At 40.1% G+C, this 21140-nt stretch overlaps 1 protein-coding gene across 1 annotated transcript in view; it reads left to right on the top strand.

Annotated features, from left to right (window-relative positions):
* Window positions 1–20285: 20285 nt before the first annotated feature.
* Window positions 20286–21140, top strand: part of LOC127638897 (serine/threonine-protein kinase WNK1-like) — an 87010-nt gene continuing 86155 nt past the window's right edge. Inside the window, exon 1 of the mRNA XM_052120630.1 lies at window positions 20286–20887. The gene's annotated coding sequence lies outside the window, so the exon portion shown is untranslated. The remainder of the gene's footprint in view (window positions 20888–21140) is intronic.

The following is a 21140-nucleotide window of genomic DNA, read 5'->3' as shown; positions in this document are numbered from 1 at the left end:
GCATGGAAAACCAAGGTCATGATCACGGACAGCCCCAACATTTTGTGGGCTTAAGCAGATTTTCAAAATGGGGCCCCCCTACCTACAATTACACTTATCCAAACACACCCAACATGAATAATTAAGCAAGTTTAAATTGTGCAAATAAACAAATCAATTTTTTCAAACGCATAAAGCTTAAATGCAAATCTTTCAAATTAGCACAGCTACCTCAGAAGTACATAAAAAAGTACATGGTTTTTTTAAACACACAAATCACATGCACAAATTAATACATATAATGAAATTCTGTGCCAAATGAATAAAGAATTAAATTACCAAATTAAGGTATGGTGCAGTGGATGATATTAAAACTTACTATAAATAGTGGCATATGCTATTTGCTCCCTGGTGTACAATAACACTGTATTTAATCTAATAAGTATTGTGATGGAACTTAACTAAATCACTGGCAGCGGACTGAAAAGCTCCGGATGTGTCATATATTAATTGTACCTGCTGAGCACAACTTTAGAGAGAGTGGTCTCCTCAGGTCCAGGAAACAGGTTACCGCAGCCCTCGGTTTGTGGCCCGCGAGATGCTGAGCCCCTAGAATATGCACTAGAAAAAAGTTCCAGATCGGGAAAATCGTGAGTGTGCCCGTCTACCTTATCTATGCACTGCCCAACTTATAGTGAGCCCCCCCAATCACAACAAGTACACCACGTTTACTTTTAGTGATATCACACTCCCAGTAGACACTTTATTTTAACCTTTTGTGTTAATGTTCATTTAAAATAATAACCTTCCGATGGCATGTACTGTCTGTTCTTGATTACATGGATACCACCGATAAGGGGAGAATAGTGAAATACAGTATTTTTTTTATAGTTTTGACAGGTTTCATCAGACTATTTGGCATTCATATTGCTGGGCTGTGTGCCCAGTGTTATTTACATTATTGCAAGTAATTATTTGTTGCTGCAAATGTTGCTAGGTAGGGGCGGCACTGGTCATGATCTGTAACGCTTGAGCAACGAGGCAGACGAGGAGATGCGGATCCAAACGCAGTTTAAACTTCATTTAATTAACAAACAGGTAAACACAAAAGGAACAACCCACAATGGGGAAATCAAACATAAAAAAAAACCTGCTAACTAAACACGATGTAAACAGAGGACTCGGGAAGGAAACACACACCAGGCTGACATCAAACAACGATAGACAAGGACTGAACAAAGAAACAGGGTATAAATACATAAACATGGGAAAAAGGGGCCAATGAACGAACAGAACTCAAACAAGATAACAAGGTGATTAACAGAAGCAAAAGGCAAACTAATGAGGGCAGGTGAAAACAATGACAGAAAACACGAACGCTAACAAGGGGACTATGGAGTTACATAAGGGACTAAAGTGAAAACTAAGAAATGCAAAAGTGACAAATGGCAAACAAAAAGGGCAACAGTGAAACAAGACAGGGTATACATAACAGAGCCCCCCCCCCCCAAAGGATCGGCTTCCAGACGATCCTAGAAGACAAAGACAAAAGACAAAAAACCCACAGAGAACAAAATGATGGCACCGGGGGCAGACAGGCAGACCAGGGGGGGCACAAGAACAAGGAGGCAGTCCAAGGGGCACAGAGGGCAGGCAGGAAGTCCAAGGGGGGCCACGAGGGGAAATGAGACAGTCCACGGGGGCACAAAGGGAGATGAGACAGTCCACGGGGGCACAAGGGACAATTAGGCAGTCCATGGGGGCACAAAGGGACAGGTTTAGGAGGCTGGGGTGGTATCGAACGGGCAGGGACAGGTTTCGATGGTCTGGGAGCTGGCCACCGGGCAAGGGTAGGTGCAGGAGGCCTGGGAGCTGGCCACAGGGCAAGGACAGGTTTGGGGGACCTGGGAAGAGGCCACGGGACTGGGACTGGGTCAGGAGGCCGGGGGGGGAGGCCTCAGGACGGGAACAGGGTCAGGAGGCCTGGGTGGAGGCCACAGGACAGGGACTGGGTCAGGGGGCCTGGGAAGAGGCCACGGGACTGGGACTGGGTCAGGGGGCCTGGGAAGAGGCCGCAGGACGGGAACAGGGTCAGAAGCCATGGGAGGAGGCCACAGGACGGGAACAGGGTCAGGAGGCCTGGGAGGAGGCCATAGGACAGGGACCGGGTCAGGGGGCCTGGGAGGAGGCCACGGGACTGGGACAGGGTGAGGAGGCCTGGGAGGAGGCCACAGGACGGGAATAGGGTGAGGAGGCCTGGGAGGAGGCCACAGGATAGAGGCCGGCTTTGGTGGCCTGGGAGGTGGTCGTGGGCCAAGGGCCGGTTCAGGGGACCTGGGAGGTGACCACAGGACAGAGGCCGGTTTTGGTGGCCTAGGAGATGGAGTGGCCACAGGGGAGGCCGGCGGAGCCGTGTGAGGCGGAGCCAAGGAGGACCTCTGAGGCGGAGCCAAGGGAGGTGATGGCTCAGAAGGCCCAGAAGGCGGAGCTGAGGGAGGCTCAGGAGGTGGAGCTGAAGGAGGCTCAGGAGGCGGAGCCGAGGGAGGCGGCACCGTGGGAGGCTTTAGGAACGGAGACCAGGAAGGCTCTGGAGTCTCTGGGGGCAGAGACGTAGGAGGCTCGGGAGGCGGAGCCGTAGGAGGCTCGGGAGGCTCTGAGGGCGGAGCCGTCGAAGGCTTGAGTGGCTCGAGAGGCGGAGCCGTAGGAGGCTCGGGAGGCTCTGAGGGCGGAGCCGTCGAAGGCTTGAGTGGCTCGAGAGGCGGAGCCATTAGGAGGCTCGAGAGGTGGAGCCGTAGGAGGCTCAGGGGCGGAGCCCTGGAAGGCTCGAGAGGCGGAGCCCTGGAAGGCTCGAGAGGCCTGGGAGGAGGAGCTCTGGAAAGCTCGGGAGGCTGAGCCCTGGGTGGCTCGAGAGGCCTGGAAGGCGGAGCCCTGGAAGGCTCGAGAGGCGGAGCCCCAGGAGGCTCGGGAGGAGGAGCTCTGGAAAGCTCGGGAGGCTTGAGAGACGGAGCCCTGGGAGGCTCGAGAGGCGGAGCCCTGGGAGGCTCGAGAGGCGGAGCCCTGGGAGGCTCGAGAGGCGAGAGATGGAGCCCTGGAAGGCTCGAGAGACTTGAGGCGGAGCCCTGGGAGGCTCGAGAGACTTGAGAGGCGGGGCTCTGGAAAGCCCAGAAGGCGGGGCTCTGGAAAGCCCAGAAGGCGGGGCTCTGGAAAGCCCAGAAGGCGGGGCTCTGGAAAGCTCGGGAAACTCGGAAGGCGGAGCCCTGGAAAGCTCGGGAAACTCGGAAGGCGGAGCTCTGGAAAGCTCGAGAGGCGGAGCCCTGGAAGGCTCGAGAGGCGCTGGCTCTAGGACGGGCATGACCACGGCAGAGACCACTCCCTTTCTCCTCTTCCTCCGGGCTGATGCGACTGGCGAAGCTGGGATGCTGTTCCTGGTCAGCGTGGCTTCAGGCTCGCTGGCCGTGGTTGACGAGGGCTCAGGCTCGCTGGCGGTAGAGGCCGTAGGCGCTGGCTCGCTCACTGTGACATGCGTGGCCGCTGGCTCGCTCACTGTGACATGCGTGGCCGCTGGCTCGCTCACTGTGACATGCGTGGCCGCTGGCTTGCAGACCGGGGCAGGCGTGGGCCGGGAGGCGGAAGCCTGTCTTTTCCTCCTCCTCCGGGCGGACGAAGTGGACTGTGCAGGTTCAAGAGAAGCCACTGGCGTGGGGGGTTGCTCGCTGACAGGTGAGGCTGGTGTGACAGGGAGCGGTGAGCTGCACGCTAGTAGGGTCGTCTCCAGGTAGTTGCGGAGAGTGCAGCCGGGCGTTGCCTGTGGCACCCGCTCCCTCAGCGAGGGATTTAAGCTGTCCTTAAAAAAAACCACCAATGCGGAGTCCGGGAAGTCCGTAAAGGTCGCCAGGAGGAGAAAGTAGAGAGCGTGGTCTACCAAAGGCTGGTCTTCTTGCCGCAAGTTGAGCAGCCGGCATTTGGCCCGTATAGCTGCTGGATCCATGTGTGGTCTATCGTTCTGTAACGCTTGAGCAACGAGGCAGACGAGGAGATGCGGATCCAAACGCAGTTTAAACTTTATTTAATTAACAAACAGGTAAACACAAAGGAACAACCCACTATGGGGAAATCAAACATAAAAAAACTGCTAACTAAACACGACGTAAACATAGAGAGGACTCGGGAAGGAAACACACACCAGGCTGACATCAAACAACGATAGACAAGGACTGAACAAAGAAACAGGGTATAAATACATAAATATGGGAAAAAGGGGCCAATGAACGAACATAACTCAAACAAGATAACAAGGTGATTAACAGAAGCAAAAGGCAAACTAATGAGGGCAGGTGAAAACAATGACAGAAAACAAGAACGCTAACAAGGGGACTATGGAGTTACATAAGGGACTAAAGTGAAAAACTAAGAAATGCAAAAGTGACAAAAATGGCAAACAAAAGGGCAACAGTGAAACAAGACAGGGTATACATAACATGATCAAAGTACATCTGAGATGTTGATGTCTATGTCACTTTCCTTGGGCATCATTCCTCAATGCAAAAACGGTGGTGCAACATGAAAGATGTTCTGATTCCACATAGCAACATACAGTACTTAATATGGGTACTGAAGGGGTCAGGGTTTGGCAGATTAGCTTTGTATATAAACCCCTGTTAATAGATACCGAAATGACACCATTATGCAGCCAAAAAGCATCTTTCTCAATTGACATCCATTATCCAATCTGACGAAATAACATCTTTGCAAGCAACATATAAAATGCAAGTATTTCATTATGTTATAGTAGATTTTTTACCAGGGCTCAATTTTTTGGAGGGCTCTTAAAAGTGTGAGATTGGCTTGGGATTGTGTGCTTTCTCATTGTCATTACTTTAGTTTCCTGCAGCTCAAGAGTAATTAGTTACATTGTACTTCCCGCTCAAGTGATTGGCTCAATATTTTTTATTTGGAACCAGACCAGCCAAGCAACTGCCTTTGAGATAAATGGGAATGCTATCGGATAGCTTTCTCCAGGTACTTTAGACCTCCTTGGTTACATCAACAGTGCTTTATGGTCTAGAAACACAACATTATTCAAGTAGTGTCCTGAAGCCTGTTGGAACATGACACGTCCACTAAATTTGACACCTTTGTTGCTGGTTTTAAAACCCACAAACGAGCCACACAGAACTGGTTTCAATCAGTACACAAGAAACCAGCTGGTCTCTTTAGATGAACAGGCTCTTGGATCGCATTCAGGGTTAAATAGTGGCGAGGCATTAAATCTACACCTATATTATACTACTATGGAACAGTTTGTCAACATGTTTTATGCACATGCCTCTCTTACCACAGCAGACCTGCCCTGTTTTTTGACATAGTTTAGCATGTTCTCAAGCAAAAACACATTGGCTGAGAGTCTGTTTAAACAGTGTGAGAGAGGAAGAGGGTATGGGCAGAAAAGATTTGGACTGGTTATATAATCTAACAAATAGACTTTTTATAAATCTCCCTCATGAATATTATAGGAATACTCCGGGTCCAGTACAAGTTAAGCTCTACTGAAAAAGCGAACCTTAGTTTGCAAACTAAAAACTGAAATTGCATTTACAATGTACCTAAAATGAAGATATGGGGCAAGGTATTGCATCACAATAATTGTTAATGCACATTGCTGCGAAAGTGATGCCACAGGATGAACATTATGCTTGCCAAAATAATACCGAAATTACTTTGGTAACACATAAGCATTTATTGCCTGTGATGATCAACAGCATGCCACAGATTCTAAGACAGATTCACAGATAGACCTTAACTAGTTTTTAACATTCTTTTAAAACTGGGAGTGTTTTTTATGACACTGAGAGTATTCAAAGGGATAGATCACCCAAAAATGAAAACTCTGTCATCTGTAATTTAATAAGCAATTAAACACTCATTATTTGTCAACATTATTGTGTGGAACCCTAGGCTATAGGTCAGGCTATACATACACTGTATACTGCCCTCACAAAATAAATGAAGCTGAACAGGAAAGTTACCATGCCAAATCATCCCATTTGGAAGCAGAAGGCATGACCCAAGATAACCTCCATGTTTTGCTTCCACATGTGACATCTCAGCATGAGACTTTTCTCCAGGGCTATCCTGCCTTTCATGGCAAAGCACCTGCTGGTTTCGTCAGCTAAAGAACGCTGTATTTCCTTTCCGCTCTTCTTTATGATAAGAGCTGTCGAGGATGAAAAACAGGCAGATGTTACTGGATAAAGAAACTAAAACTGACAGCTGACCTGCGAACAATCAATCATGCTGTCAGTGATGATCCAAACATATGTCCCAGCAGTGCCATGTGTGTGTGTCCAACAGCCTAAAAGACAAGGGGACCTATACATGCAAGCTATACTGTGTGTAAAAAATTAATGACGATTTAGAATTATAGAATAATAGTAAAGTCATCAAAACTATGGAATAACATAAATGGAAATATGGGAATTATGTTAATAAATCAAAACTGTGTTATATTTTAGCATCTTCAAATTAGTCCCCCTTTGCCTAGAATTTGCAGACATGTACTCTTGACATTTTCTCAACCAACTTCTTGAGGATCATCCTGAGATGCTTTTAAACAGTTTTGAAGGAGTTCCCATCTACATTGGGCACTTATTGGCTTATTTTCTTTATTATTTTGTCCAAGTCATCAATTTCAAAAAAAGTTTCTTTTTTTCCGTAATTTAATTTCAAAAGTGCAACTTTCATATATTCTAGATTAATTACACATAAAGTGAAGTATTTCAAGACTTTTTTTTTTCTTATTTTTTTTTAAAAACTTTTTACAGCTCTTAACAGCCTGTGGCACTGCTGAGGTGTTATGGAAATAGTGGCCTTCAGCTCGTCTGTATTGTTGGGTCTGATGTCTCTCATTTTCCTCTTGACAATACCCCATTGATTCTCTGTGGGGTTCAGGTCAGGCGAGTTGACTGGCCAATCAAGCACAGTAATACCATGGTCAGCAAACCAATTACTAGTAGTTTTGGCACTGTGGGCAGGTGCCAAGTCCTGCTGGAAAAGGAAATCAGCATCACCATAAAGCTTGTCAGCAGATGGAAGCATGAAGTTCTCTAAAATGTCCTGATAGACGGCTGCATTGACTCTTGACTTGAGAAAACACAGTGGACCAACACCAACAGATGACATAGCACCTGAAATCAAAACTGACTGTGGAAACTTCACACTGGACTTCAAGCAACTTGGATTCTGTGCCTCTCCACTCTTCCTCCAGACTCTGGGACCTTGATTTCCAAATTAAACACAAAATTTACTTTCATCTGAAAAGAGGACTTTGGACCACTGAGTAATAATTATTTGCAGTAATTCATGCAAAAGGAGCCTCGACCAAGAATTGAGTGCATAAATTAACAAACTTTTCAGAAGTCTCACGATTATAGTCTAATATTTTGAGATACTGGATTTTTGATTTCCATGAGTTGTAAACCATAATCATCAAGATTACATAAAAAAACGTTTCCACGATATAATTTTTTTTTAGATGCACCTGCATATATATATATATACATATATGTCTAAAGAAATTCCTTTATTTCCTGTTGTGTTTAATAATGTCTTACAGTATGAGTGCACATAATGCAAATATTCAAGACTATTGAACCAAGACACTAAATCAAATAGATTAAGGCGTTTATTTATTTTCATCACTATCATGACACTATGAAAACTTCAGGTTTGGTGTTCTTCATCGGAATATGGTTGTAGTGTCTTTAGATAACATTAATGGAATATTTATATTTCAATACAAGTTAGGCTCAATCCACAGAATTTGTGGCATAATGTTACCACAAAAAGTATTTCAGCTTGTCCCTCCTTTTCTTTAAAAAAAGCAAAAATCAGTGAGGCACTTACAGTGGAAGTGAATGAGGCCAATTGTTTTACAGGGTTTTAAGGCAAAAATGTGAAGCTAATCATTTTATGAAAGTTCTTACATAAATTCTTCTGTTAAATCTTGTGTATAAATTAAGATGTAAAGTTGCTTAAAACTGGAATTACAGGCTTTAAGGTGCTACTTTGTCATGGCAGCGAAGTTATGAAAGTGGATATAACCTTTTACAGGACAAGTAAGTGATTTTATCACACTAAAATCATGTTAACAAGCATATTGTTTATGTCTTTTGCAAACAGCATTTGAATGGTTACAGACTGGCCCTGTCCACTTCCACTCACTGCAACCCACATTTTTGCTTTTTTTGGAAGAAGAAGAAGAAGTACAAAGTTAAAATGTATTTTTGTGGTAATCAAAATCATGCCACAAATGCTGTCGAATGAGCTTTAACTTGAAATGAACTCTGAATATTCCTTTAAACAAACATTCTCTATAGACATGGCAACAGGGGAACGGTGCATGTCAGGGGACTCAATTTTCTTTCGGCTGTTACTTTTTATCAGTTCTATCAAAGAGCTTATTCAACATATTGCGTGTCCTATGCGACCCCCTCAGCCTTGAATATAGGACCTACCGTGACCTCTAGGGCCACTGTGCCCATGTATATTCTACATACACATCACCTCACTGACACAGGGCAACAGATTACCATAACTGTGTGTGTGTACTTGTGAAGAATGAGAAAATGTCTGACTTGGTTAAACATGTCAGTCATTGAGGGTCTGTTTGGATTCCAGAGGAATGGAGAGTTGACTTGCCAAATGTCTTTTTTCAGTGGAAAAAATAAATTCATACAGATTTGGAATGATATAAGGGTGAGTAAACAATGACAGAATTTTTATTTTGGGGTAAACTAACCATTTAATCCAAGATGAATTTTGCTTCAATCCTCTTGCGTATTTCACAGGTAAACACTGATGATTCTTCAGTCATTTATATAGAAATACTCTAAACAGAAGAATTTTAGGTTTATTGTGAGCTTTTGACATTTGGGTATCCAAAGTAGTGTCATACTAACTTGCCAGAACACAAAATCTAGAAATGCAACAAACAATGTGCAGCACGTGTGTCAAATAGGAGAAAAGTAAAATAAAACTAAAGTAAAATATTGATTAGCTTTTTGGAAAGTTTTATATTTAATTTTAAATGCACAAGCTGGAGTTTCCAGCAAGAGAGGAGAGATGATGCATGTTCATAATGTCAAAAGTCAAATCTTATGTACAACAGATAAAACAGCAGCTATAGACATCTGTGCCACACTGTCACCATGGTGACTAAACATCCAAGCACCAGACATATGTAATCAGAGAACCAGAGTTAAACATTAAACAGAGCGTTATTATTATGGCTAACAAGCCTAATTACAAATAACCCTGTTTAATGCTGTCACGTAATGCATGTTTAGCTTTCCATGTCAACCGCATGACTGCATAGCTTTTAATAACTACCTTAGATTTTAGCTTCAAGACCATCAAACAGTAATCAAGCTGTGCTGCTAAATTCACTGTAATGCAGTGTAACAAAGGGTATGGCTGAGCTACACACTTACTGCACATTTAATCATGTGATTGTGATAAACAGAGAGTTCACCCAAAAAATTTAAATTCTTTAATCATCATCTTCATGTTGTTCAAGAACCATATTACATCCTTTTCTTTGTGGAACACAATAGGAAATTACAGGCAGAATGTTAACCTCAGTCATCACCATTAACTTTCAATGAATGTAGAAAAAGATGCAATGAAAGTGTAACCCGCACAAGAAGAGACAGTCACAATGTAAGTCAAACTGCGTTTTATTGCAGGCAGGCAAAAGTGCAATCAAGGGGCAAATCCAGTGAAGAGTAGTCAAGGGGAGCGAGAGGTCGAAGCCGGGGAATCGGAGAATATAAAAGGGGCAAATCCAAAGAGAGAGGTCGTGGAAAGCGTAGGGTCAAAGCCGGGGTAATCAGAATCAGCGAGACGGAACTAGTGGGAGCAAAAGACAGGGGAACAAGGGGAGCTGGCAAGCTAAGGGGTAAACGAGAGGAGATCAAAACTAGACGAGACTAGCGGGGGGCAAAGACATGGGAAACTAAATACAATAACCAACACCCGTGAAACGGATGTGCTGTGGTATTTATAGGGGAAGGTGCAGGTGTAAACAATGAAAGGTGATGAGACGAGTGCAGGTGAAACGAATAAAGGGGTGATTGAGACGAGTGCAGGTGGTCATAATGTTCTGGCCATTGGAGCGTGCATGAGAGCCCGAGGGGGGGGAGATAGCGTACGAGCATGTGAGCTCGTAGGAGCAAAAACGAGCGTGCAAGCTCGAGCGAGCAAAACGGGCGTGGTAGCCCGAGGGAGCAAAACGAGCGAGGAAGCTCGAGGGGGCGGAGCGAGGGAGCGGGGTTCGTGACAGAAAGTGAATGGTGACTGCAGAGTAACATGTTGCCTAACCACTCCTTTTGTTTTCCATGTCAAATAAGTATGAGAAATCGATGACCGAATTAGCATTTTTGGGTGAGTTATCACTTTAAATTTATACAAGACCCATTCGAAGATGACAGCATAACCCATTCGAAGATGACAGCATAATTGTGCAAATCTGTTTTTCATCTCACATCTGCAAACACTCATATCTCCAAACATTCCTCTGTGCATTATGGCATTGGTTGTTATTGTTACTGCAAATGCACCACTGCATCACGGGACATGATCCAGACCTGCAGGCAAAAAGATTTATGTGTAGATTGGATTTCCATGGAAATATCACATGAATACAAAACTAACCTTCGAAGATACCGTAATATTGTACAGTTCCCAGCAACAAAAGAAAGACAAAGATGAAGTGATGGTGAAAGAAATACATTCAACACATGACTGTTGCCTTCACACATGTGACACTAATGTGAGAGATGCCAGATGTTACTACCCTCTATAGAGCCTGGTTGAAGTGGCACTAGGGTGCCATCTGGTCAGAGGGCAGCAGCCAAATCCCAGAATGGCGGCATCCACCCTGAACTTCACAAACTTCACAAAGACACTACAAATGTTACAGCTGACTAGGAGAAGACTAGAAAAGACTGGAGAGAATTTGGAGAAGATTACACATATAAAAATAATCTTGTTCATAGAAGAAATTTAAATGAAATATAACTATGCTTTTTTTATTAATTTCCATCCATTAATCATGACTACTCATACGAGTTAAGACTCCAGTCATATCCGTAACCTTATAAAACTTTTTAGGTAGCACTTTAAAATACGGGCGCATTAATAAGCTTTAATTCATGCTTAACTAATGAATAGATAATATTGAGTTAATGTATGACTCATGATTAACTAAGCCATTTAATAATGATTGCCACATCAGCAACTAATAAAGAGTCTGTCTGATTAATATATTAAGTCATATATGAATTGCTATTAATTAAATGTGTCATTGTGGAATAATTCCCAAGCAATTTATTATATGAACTAATAATGTTAAGGAATGAGTTTATTGCCACAATGAGCCAAAGCAATGTATTTGAACTTCCACCCAATATGGGTGCACTAAAATGCATTAATCCATACTTAATTACAGCATTATTACTGCAAATGAATGTGTTAATTACAACAATTACTTAATGATGAGTTATAGTCATGTGTCTCAACAAGTAAGGTCATAACATAATGTTATTTTGCAAACCATTAGTTAATGAGTTATTAAAACAAATGCTGATACAGTCAAAGTACTGCTTAAAAAGTCATGAGTTGAGAACAAATGTATCATTAATGACAATCATTGGACTTCATAAAAGCTGTTTATTTAACATTGGTTTCCCAAAAAAATGCCTCACTAAAGAAAAAAATACAGAGGAATGCAGAGATTAAAAAAGATATATACAAAATATCACATACATTTTATGATAATATATATGATAAAATACTTGAGAACTAATTCATCAAAATATCACATATACATGCATATATATATATATATATATATATATATATATATATATATATATGAATGAATTTTCATTTTTGGGTTAACTATCCTTTTAAATGAATCATGGCTCACTTTGAATAGTGGATTTCTACAATGGCATTGGTAAGTAGAAACTATTCCGTTTGAATGACGCTGCATCCATGCCACAAAGTGTCAGTGTCCAAGATGATATAAACAGAAAAAATACAGTATGCACTTTTAATATTTTGAGTAAATACTGTATATTGACTGAACTTAAAATGTTAAGTTACCATGACTTAAAATATGTCATCATTGTAACAATTACCTATTTAAAGTAAAGACGATTTCTATGTTTTTTTCTAAGTATTATCTTAAAATACTATGCAAATAGTTCCCTTTATTTACATGGCTTTAAATTTTTCAATCACTTGCACTGACTTGTATAAATATACAGTATATATAAATATCTTTAAATACCACACAAAGACTTGGTACATCAAGCATGACAAGGGTAACAATCAACCAACTGAACATTTTAAGTAGAGGAACAAACGCATCTTGACATTACAATGCAAAAAGTTACTAAATGTGACAACAAGATCAACAATAAAACTGCAAAACAGCCAGACAATTCAACCACAGTTATTCATGCCACAGGGCATGCTAGGAAGTGGGCATTTTGGACTAAACCACAAAAACGTATTTTTTTTCAGCATACACTATAAGCGCAACCAGCAATTCTTACCTTATGGAGCGATTTCTATCTGATCTAAACGTTAAAAAAAAATTTGTCAGTGTAACCTAACATACACAATGAGATTCAATAACATTTTATTATTATTATTAATATATTCATTTAGATTTTACCACATAAAAGCACATTTTAAAGTTAACAGTTTTTAAATCCAGGCCAATTTGAACTAAAATATGCATCAATCCAACTCATCTGCTATACTTGTTTGTTCAACTTAAAAAATAAGTGAAAAATGAGTATATGATATAGAAAATCTGCATCAAGACGCATTACTTGTGTTCCTGAACGTTTTTTTAAATTTGGAATAGTAAGTACACCAAAGATTAACTACAATCAAGTAAATTATGTTTGTTTTCTAAGCATTACTTACTTGATCCAAGAATCATATATTACTATAAAATAGTTGGTGGTAAGTGATAACAGGTTGTTGCATTGGTGAAGAAAAAAACAGCCCAGACATGCACAAAGAATTGAAGGTTTGGCCTCAACTTCAAAAGCCAGGAGAGGTGGTAACCTTGATGCATAACATTGATCTAAGCAGCATAAAAACTGTGAATATTTTCACGTGGGACTAAAACACTGCAATGGTTTCCGTGATCTAAGGTAAACCTATTCAGAGTTTTTTCCATCCAGGACAAAATCGAGTAATGTGTTATCACATACGGCTTATGCACATCTCCAAATTCGTATGACCTCCTTGAGCCATTTCACATCCGTTTAACCCACTCTGCCCTTGTTTTTATCAGAGCATTATCTCTGAATCATTTTAACAAGGATCAACATGCTCTGTAAAATGGTATAGTACTCTAACTTCCCTTCCTGCCACGGGTGTGTAATCCAGAGGAAATGGGATCCCGAGCTCACAGTCAGTACTGTGGTTTGGGCAGGGATTAATTTGAAGACCCAGTCTGACACATGCTTCTTGGAAAGATGATGTGCAAGCATATGTGTGTCTGTATTCTCTGAGACAGTCTACAAACCATCCCTTTCTCTGTGAGTGACCAGACGGAGACCTTTGTTTCATATCTAATATATAATTCATAAATGAGACAATTTCATAACTATTTTCTGCCTTATCTTGGCCACTGGCTTGAATTTTAAAACATAATAGCCATATGTAATTATAATATCTCATGCACGCCTGCACGTCAGCAGACATGGCATATGACATTTGGAAATAATATTGTTTTACTGGCACATGCTTGGCTGACTGGGAGTCATGTGAATTAAGAACAGCAAGGAGACCCCTATGACAAACAAATCCGGAAATTAATATATGGCACTAATTATAGCATTAGTATCTGCACATTGATATTAAAATTGAAATTGAAATTAAAAATATTGCTGGTTTAAAATTTGAACTTCAAACTATATTGTATCTCTAAATACAAATAAGGCAAAGCTTTGTGTACAAGCTTTGACTACAAGTATTACTGTGTATTACTGTGGAGTGGTTGTGGTGGTGGTGTAGTGGTCTAAAGCGCATAACTGGTAATCTGGTAATCAGAAGGTCGCTGGTTCGATCCCCACAGCCACCACCATTGTGTCCTTGAGCAAGGCGCTTAACTCCAGGTTGCTGCCAAATGCATAAATGTAAATGTGTATTACAAATTCGCTGAAGATGTGAATGCTTTTTACAAGTCAGAATCTCATAACTGATGTGATTCCGACTCATCGTGAACGCAGCTGAAACATACCTGTTGGCTGTTTGCGGTTGCCAAGCAACATAGCAACGTGACACTACAGATGTGTGCACATATCTGCATTTAACAACAGCTTTAAACTTGGCTCACCAAATCGGAAATCAGAGTTGGAACTCTCCGTTTCATAATGAAACATTTCTAGAGTTGTGGTTATCTAAAAGTAAACGTCCTCAAAAGATCCTCAAAAGGTTGGATTTTTCTATGTCACCTTCTCAGGCCATCTGAGATTACAGTATGAGACTAGTCTGAGCCAGTATGAGACTAGTTCTTAGATCCTCAAGTTTTCCCAGTGATGTAACTCTATCTTGGAAACCACAGCAATCAGATGTTTGCTACAATCCTCCTGACTCCAGTAATAGTTTGGTAAGTATATGCTTTGTTGATCTTCAGGTACGTTAAAGGTTCGATCTGTCTTTGCAGTCCATCACTAATTGATATTTGATGGATTTTTTGAGAGATCTTCAACTTCAGTGAAAACCAACATGAGGAGAACCTCAAGGGACCTTATGATCACCTTCTTCTAAATATACAGAACATTCTGCACCATTGTGTGAGGACAAAGACAGAGAAGGAAACAGCAAGAATGGGACAGAGAGTAAAGACAAAATGCCATCTCAAAGTCCCAAAAGCAATACCAATGGCTTCTAGACGTCTCAGCGTACCTGTAGATCTGCATGTCCTCTTGTTGCTGGCATGCTGATAGTGATTGATGGTGCTTCCTGCACAGTTTTCTCTTCTTTAGGGTTGAATCCCTGTAGAGTGCCAGTCAGAGTTGCTGAGAGTTGGAAAGTTGGCAAAAGCTTTTGAAGAAATTCATGGCACACAGCAAGGATAGCCATCCAGATAAACAAGTGTGTTATTCATTTTTTGATTCCAGCCTACTTCAACCCGCTGGACAGTGTCACTGATGTGTGCGACACAGAAAAGCAACAAAACAGAGCACTCTTTTGAAACATTACACCAGTCAAATAACAGTAAACCAGAGCAGTATACTCTACTCATAGTCTGCAGAGAGAATAAAGACGAGATTTTTTTATTTGCAAGTGCCCAGTCGGTATAATAAGACTCAAATACCCCTATTCAGTCAAAGGCTATATTGAGTGTTCGTATGCTCACCTAACACGTATATGACAACATTATAGTATTTTAAAAAATATGTGACTAATATGTGGCTGGTATTTTAATGTAAAGTACACACAAAAAAAAATAGAGTTGGAAACTTATTTTGACAAAGTATGTTGGTTATTCAGTGCTCAATGTAACACTCTATCCCAGTTTACTTTGCTATAATAAGCCATTTGTGGTTGTCTTCCCACAAAGTGTAAACCTTGTGGCTCTGTGGGGCTTTCAAAACGTTATATATATATATATTTTAAATCCAACATGTCAACTTCTAGCTCAGCCAATGGCATGAGTTTGGGGCGGGACTACCTGATTTGGAAACCAGTTTAGAAAACAGAATTAATATTGGCTTGAAGAAGGCAACATACTTTTCCAAAATCCATTAACAAAGTTTCCAAATGTAACTCCTAGAGCTTTCAAGCTATATCCACCAAACTCTGCACAGTCCTTCGGACAGTTCTGTTTTGGGTTGCTGTGTCTTTTCTAATTTGTCAGAATTACGTTTTTTGCACCGAAGACAATCAAAACTCTTAACACCCCCCCCCTCCCCCCCAAATTTGTGCCGCAAAAAAAGCACATACTCCTTATAACCCAGTTCAGTATTAAATGCATGTTATTTTTGAAGAGCTTAATTGTAGCTTTATTTTATTCATTGTCTACCCCAATGTAAAATAACACAAGTAGGTAATTTATTAAACAAAGCATCAAATAATTCTCCCACGTATTCACATTTATTTTGCTGTGTATTCTCCACCTTATATAAATAAAACAGGTAGAAAATATGCAGGCCCGAATAGCCTCTACTAGCTATCAGAACAGGGTCGGAACAATTTTTCTTTCACCTTGACATTTATAGGACTGTAGGAGGGCGAGAGTGGCTCTCTACAAAGACCAAAGTATGACTTTTCTAAATCTATTATGATCACCCATGTTGTAACTCACTTGTCTGTTACTGTAGGTGTAACCATAACTTTTTGTGCAATTACAGCTAACATAACATTGTATATAGTGTGTTTCAAGCCACCAAATGCATACTACAACACAGTGGTTTCCTAATAATTTTGGTGGCAGCTGTTTGGTGTTATAAGACACTGTCTTTTAACAATGTGGCCTTGGGATGTACCCTTGAATTAGATAACAGCCAGTATTTGGATAAAGTGTGTGCAGTATTAAGCTGCGAAATTGATATTTTCATCCAAGGCACCAGTCCTGCTTGTTTTCTTGTTAGTAATTATCAGAGCGAGGCACATAACGTCCTATTATGTAGTCACAATAGTGATTTGACTCACAAAGTCACCGGGAAAAATAATAATTGCTTTAATTACAGACACAGAGAGGATCTGCGGAAGGAAAGGATCAAATGGTCCAGATATTCGTGCAAGGCCTAGAGCTGAAGAATAGCCTGATTTACGAAGCTGAGAGAGGGTGTGGGTTGACAGAGGATCCTTTCAACTGCAGTGCCCCAATGCAGGTATGTTAAACATGCCGTGTTTGCTGAGGTTCTGGGCCTCACTAAGAAAAAAAACCAGAGGAAGGGCAGAAAGTAAACAAACATAACAAGTCTTGCATATGTATTTGGATACTTTGGTCATTTAAATAATTATGAATGAATGTCATTGCATTAGATAACAGTATATTAAACAATATTTATAATTATCTTAACATTTTTAAGCCATTTCTGCAATGACTTTTAACCAGTTGCTGTCAATGAGCGCCATATTAACAACCAAGCAGTAGCAATAATGCTCCAACAGTGACAGCCTGTGCCACTCACGCCGTACTCTCATAAAATACACAATAAGGCATTATCTGCAGCAGATACACTCAATGGGACAGTCTAAGGGCTGAGTACCAATCCAGCTGCAATAGTGGTGGACACGTGGCATTTGCTGTTAATTTGATTTATGCTAGTGTTCAGAACACAAGCAGTGTGACTTTACTGAAGACTTAAATAGACTGAGGTCAAATTAATTTTATAGCAACCGCATGTTGGAATACACACTTTTTACCGCTAAAGATGTGCTGTGTACAATGTATGCCAATGCACATTGTACAGCTGTTCTTCCTCATTAATGTCATAAATATGAAAAAGACCCATGTCATAAATTAATATTATTATAATTATTAAGGGGCAATGTTTGCCCCCTGGAATTGATTTTCAGGGTTATTTTTAACCTTCCTTAGTGTGTATGTTTTTCAAACCATTTAAAAACACTGCGTGTCATCCATTAATATCAACAGATTTAATTGAAACAATCTATAAATAAGCTCCTTCCAGCTCCTGTACACGTGAATCCTGGCACACTGTGTACCCACTGCTCTATAGCATCAAAAAGGACATGCTTCAGCAGTTGGAACAAAAACACAGAAATCTGTCTTCACCTCACTTAGAATCCTATAGAGTGTTTTGCTGTGGAATGTCACTAAAATTGCAATGCTTGCCTGTGCTGTGGTGTACTCCCATAGCCATTTGTTGCTTTAGCATGAAGGTTTGCGTGTTTTGCCGTGCTTACAGCATTATTGTGTCATGTTTATATGAATTATTTCTTTATCTGGCACTGAAAGAACAAATCTGAGAAATTGCATCTTATTCTATAAATAAACATGTGTTCATTTGAGTGTCATAATCATAAATATCTCTATATAGCTCTACTAAAGAGGCAGCTTTTTTCTGCACAGTACATATAGCAAAATAATCTTGGCTTCATTTTTCTTCAGAGCACTGCATGAGTTGAAAGTACATTTTCTGGTTTATAAAGTGGAATTTGAATAAAGTGCGTCTGCATATTTTCTCATTTATGCGCCGTACATTATGGCACATAAAATTGCCACCACACTTTGCATGCAAGTGCTGCTTAAAAGATTAGGGGAACATCCAGTGGCTCTTTACAATGGAATGTTAAACTTCCCAGCTGGAGTTTTGATATGGTGACTTTAAGATAACCCTGCTAAATCCCTGGATATAGATTAGGTTTCCTTCTCCACAGCTTTGGCATTTGTGCATTGTTTCAATCTCAAGGTAAACAGTTACCCCCTACTAAGTATTGCAGCTGGTAAACTTTTAAATACCATTCTAAACAAATTTAAGGGGTGAGAGACCATTAAATACTCCTATGTGATGCTGTTTCTAGAATAAAACCATTTATTTATAATTATGTTTTTAATGGAGAAAATTGGGAGAAAAATGCCTGTTTTTTAACTCACTCATTACCACCCTCATGTGGATAGAATGATGTACTGACACTACCTGATTCTTCACGTGAACTTTAACAGGTTGAGAGGACTTTTTAATCAAAGCGGAAAAAAAATACACAGTACATATATATTACTTTATATTTCTATAAATGGATTAAGGGAATAGCAAATTTCAGGCTGAGAAAAATATGCCCGCATTCTCAGCCTTTACTTTGCTATTCTTTTAATCCATTTATAGAAATGTAAACTAATTCAAACTCATTTAAACGTGCAAATGATAATGTGTTTGCAGTAACTGTAATGAGTAAATGGCTTTGTTGTAGCCTCAATCAATGTAGGGCTACTTTGAATTTAAATTACATGTTAAATATAATCTTCCTGGACATTCTTAACAGTGTTAAATTTCCACATGCTCTCAATTGACCTGTATGTCAACAGAACTCAATCGACGCCTTCATTTGGGCAGGGGAACAAAGTGTAATGCATCTGGAACAAACATCCAAACACAGCCTGTCAATCTATGAAAAAAATTGTGATATTAACAGATGCAAACAAGACACTGTACTGTTTTACTTGATCATGCACATCATGCACATTCTTGGGACCCTGCATTGGCCCCCTTAGCTGATTTTAATCGCAACAGACCCTTATGGGGAATATATAATGTTAGGAAGGATCTTTCTCATGTGTGCTTTAGGGGAAGGAAGGAACTGCTGAAAGGGAAAATAAATATCTAGTGGTATAAGGAACTTTAAATAAAAACAGTCTGAGAAAACAGTGTCTGACAACAGAAAAAGAGAGACTTACATGAATACAAAGAAGAGAGATCATGTGTAATGTTGAGTCATTGCTCACAGTGAAAGACGCAAGTGCAAGTCAACAAATATAAGCAAATCCATTGAGTGTGTGTGTCAAAGAGAAAAATGTATTGAATTGTAATGCATGTTAGAAGAAAAATAAGTGGTTATTTAAAAGATAAGCACTTCAATATGGTCTTTGCTTTCCTTGATACATATTTCTGACATTGTGTCTTGCTTTAGTGGCTTTATAAAATATTTTTGTAAATTGTATATTATTGTGTATAATTAAAAATATTATTTAATAATTTTAAGTCATACAATTTAATTATTCCTTTTTTATCCATTTAATTTCATAATTAATTCCACACAAAAAAATATATGAAAAGATGTGAAAAATATTATGACAGTATTTTATTAATTTGTAATTGTTTCATTTATTATATATAATATATTAATTATTATAGTACTTTAATAATTTTACAAATAAATTGATTATATAATGTAATTATAATTGTGTATCTATTACATTTTTTATTTATTAAAAATAATTATAAAAAAATATGTATGAATACATTATTTATTATAGTTTATTAAATGTATTAAATAATTTATAAATGTATAATATTGAATACAGAGTTCCATGCAATACTGTCATAATCATAATTCCTCTAGATAGATACATAGATTCCTCAAAACTATCTATCTATCTATCTATCTATCTATCTATCTATCTATCTGAACGAAACAGTGACCTCTACAGGCCGTTCAAACAAGAGGCTGGTTGATGATTCTGCTGTCAGCATTCAGTGGGAGGGTACTGGATAGACAGCAGCAGCCTCGGAGCTAAAACCAACGTGACAGACTGTTTTAATAACACCACCCGAGCCAACAGGGGTTTCAGAGAGAGCCTAATTTCATCTAGACTCAAGAATACACGGCATACGGAGACTACGTGTTGTCATTCGTCGACTGCTGCATAAGGATAACGATTTAAATCCAGACTTTCGTGCCAACCGGCTCGAACAGAAACGAACGCAAAACGCAGTGGATGTTGTTGCATTGTTCGCGTGAAAGGAAGAATATCGGTGGTTTGCAGCATATCCGCGTGCAGTCTCCCGGAACAGTACTGTTTTGTTGATTCGTCAAAATGTATAATCGCTGGAAATATCGTTACGCTGGATACCGATTTCATTAGAATAATTGCATCGCGTTGGATTCAACAGCCTTGTATTGAACTTGGCCTGTAGTGGAAACAGCGTAGCGATTCTCCAGCGTTTTGCTAAATCTATTCAATTTATGTTTTTTTGACCATTCGGTTCAACAGCTTGTGCTGTGCTTTTTCCTATGATTATCATTTGGCTATTACCCTCTTAAATTATTTGCTCGATCAACTCAAGCAACTGCAGCGGTCGCTTTGTCTACATCACAGCAAATGGGAATGGATATCACGATACAAAAGGTAATCGCTGGCCAGTTTCCCATTATTTGTCATTGCACCCTAAATGATAAATGTCAGATACGCCGGGATTGTGATAAGTTTGGATATTTTTCTTTGCGTGGAAAATGTAAAAAAAAATCCCAAAATCTCAGTTGACCGCCTCATGTTACCAAGGCGACCTGTCTCGCGAGCGCTGCGTGCGCAGCCAACATGCTAACCTACCTTTACAATAATAAATAATTTCGTTATTTTTAAGGGACACATTTGATATTTA

The sequence above is a fragment of the Xyrauchen texanus genome, chromosome 47, assembly GCF_025860055.1.
Source record: "Xyrauchen texanus isolate HMW12.3.18 chromosome 47, RBS_HiC_50CHRs, whole genome shotgun sequence".
Classification (NCBI taxonomy): Eukaryota; Metazoa; Chordata; class Actinopteri; order Cypriniformes; family Catostomidae; genus Xyrauchen; species Xyrauchen texanus.
Note: the sequence above shows the minus strand (reverse complement) of the source record. Positions and strands in the feature narration are given on the sequence as shown.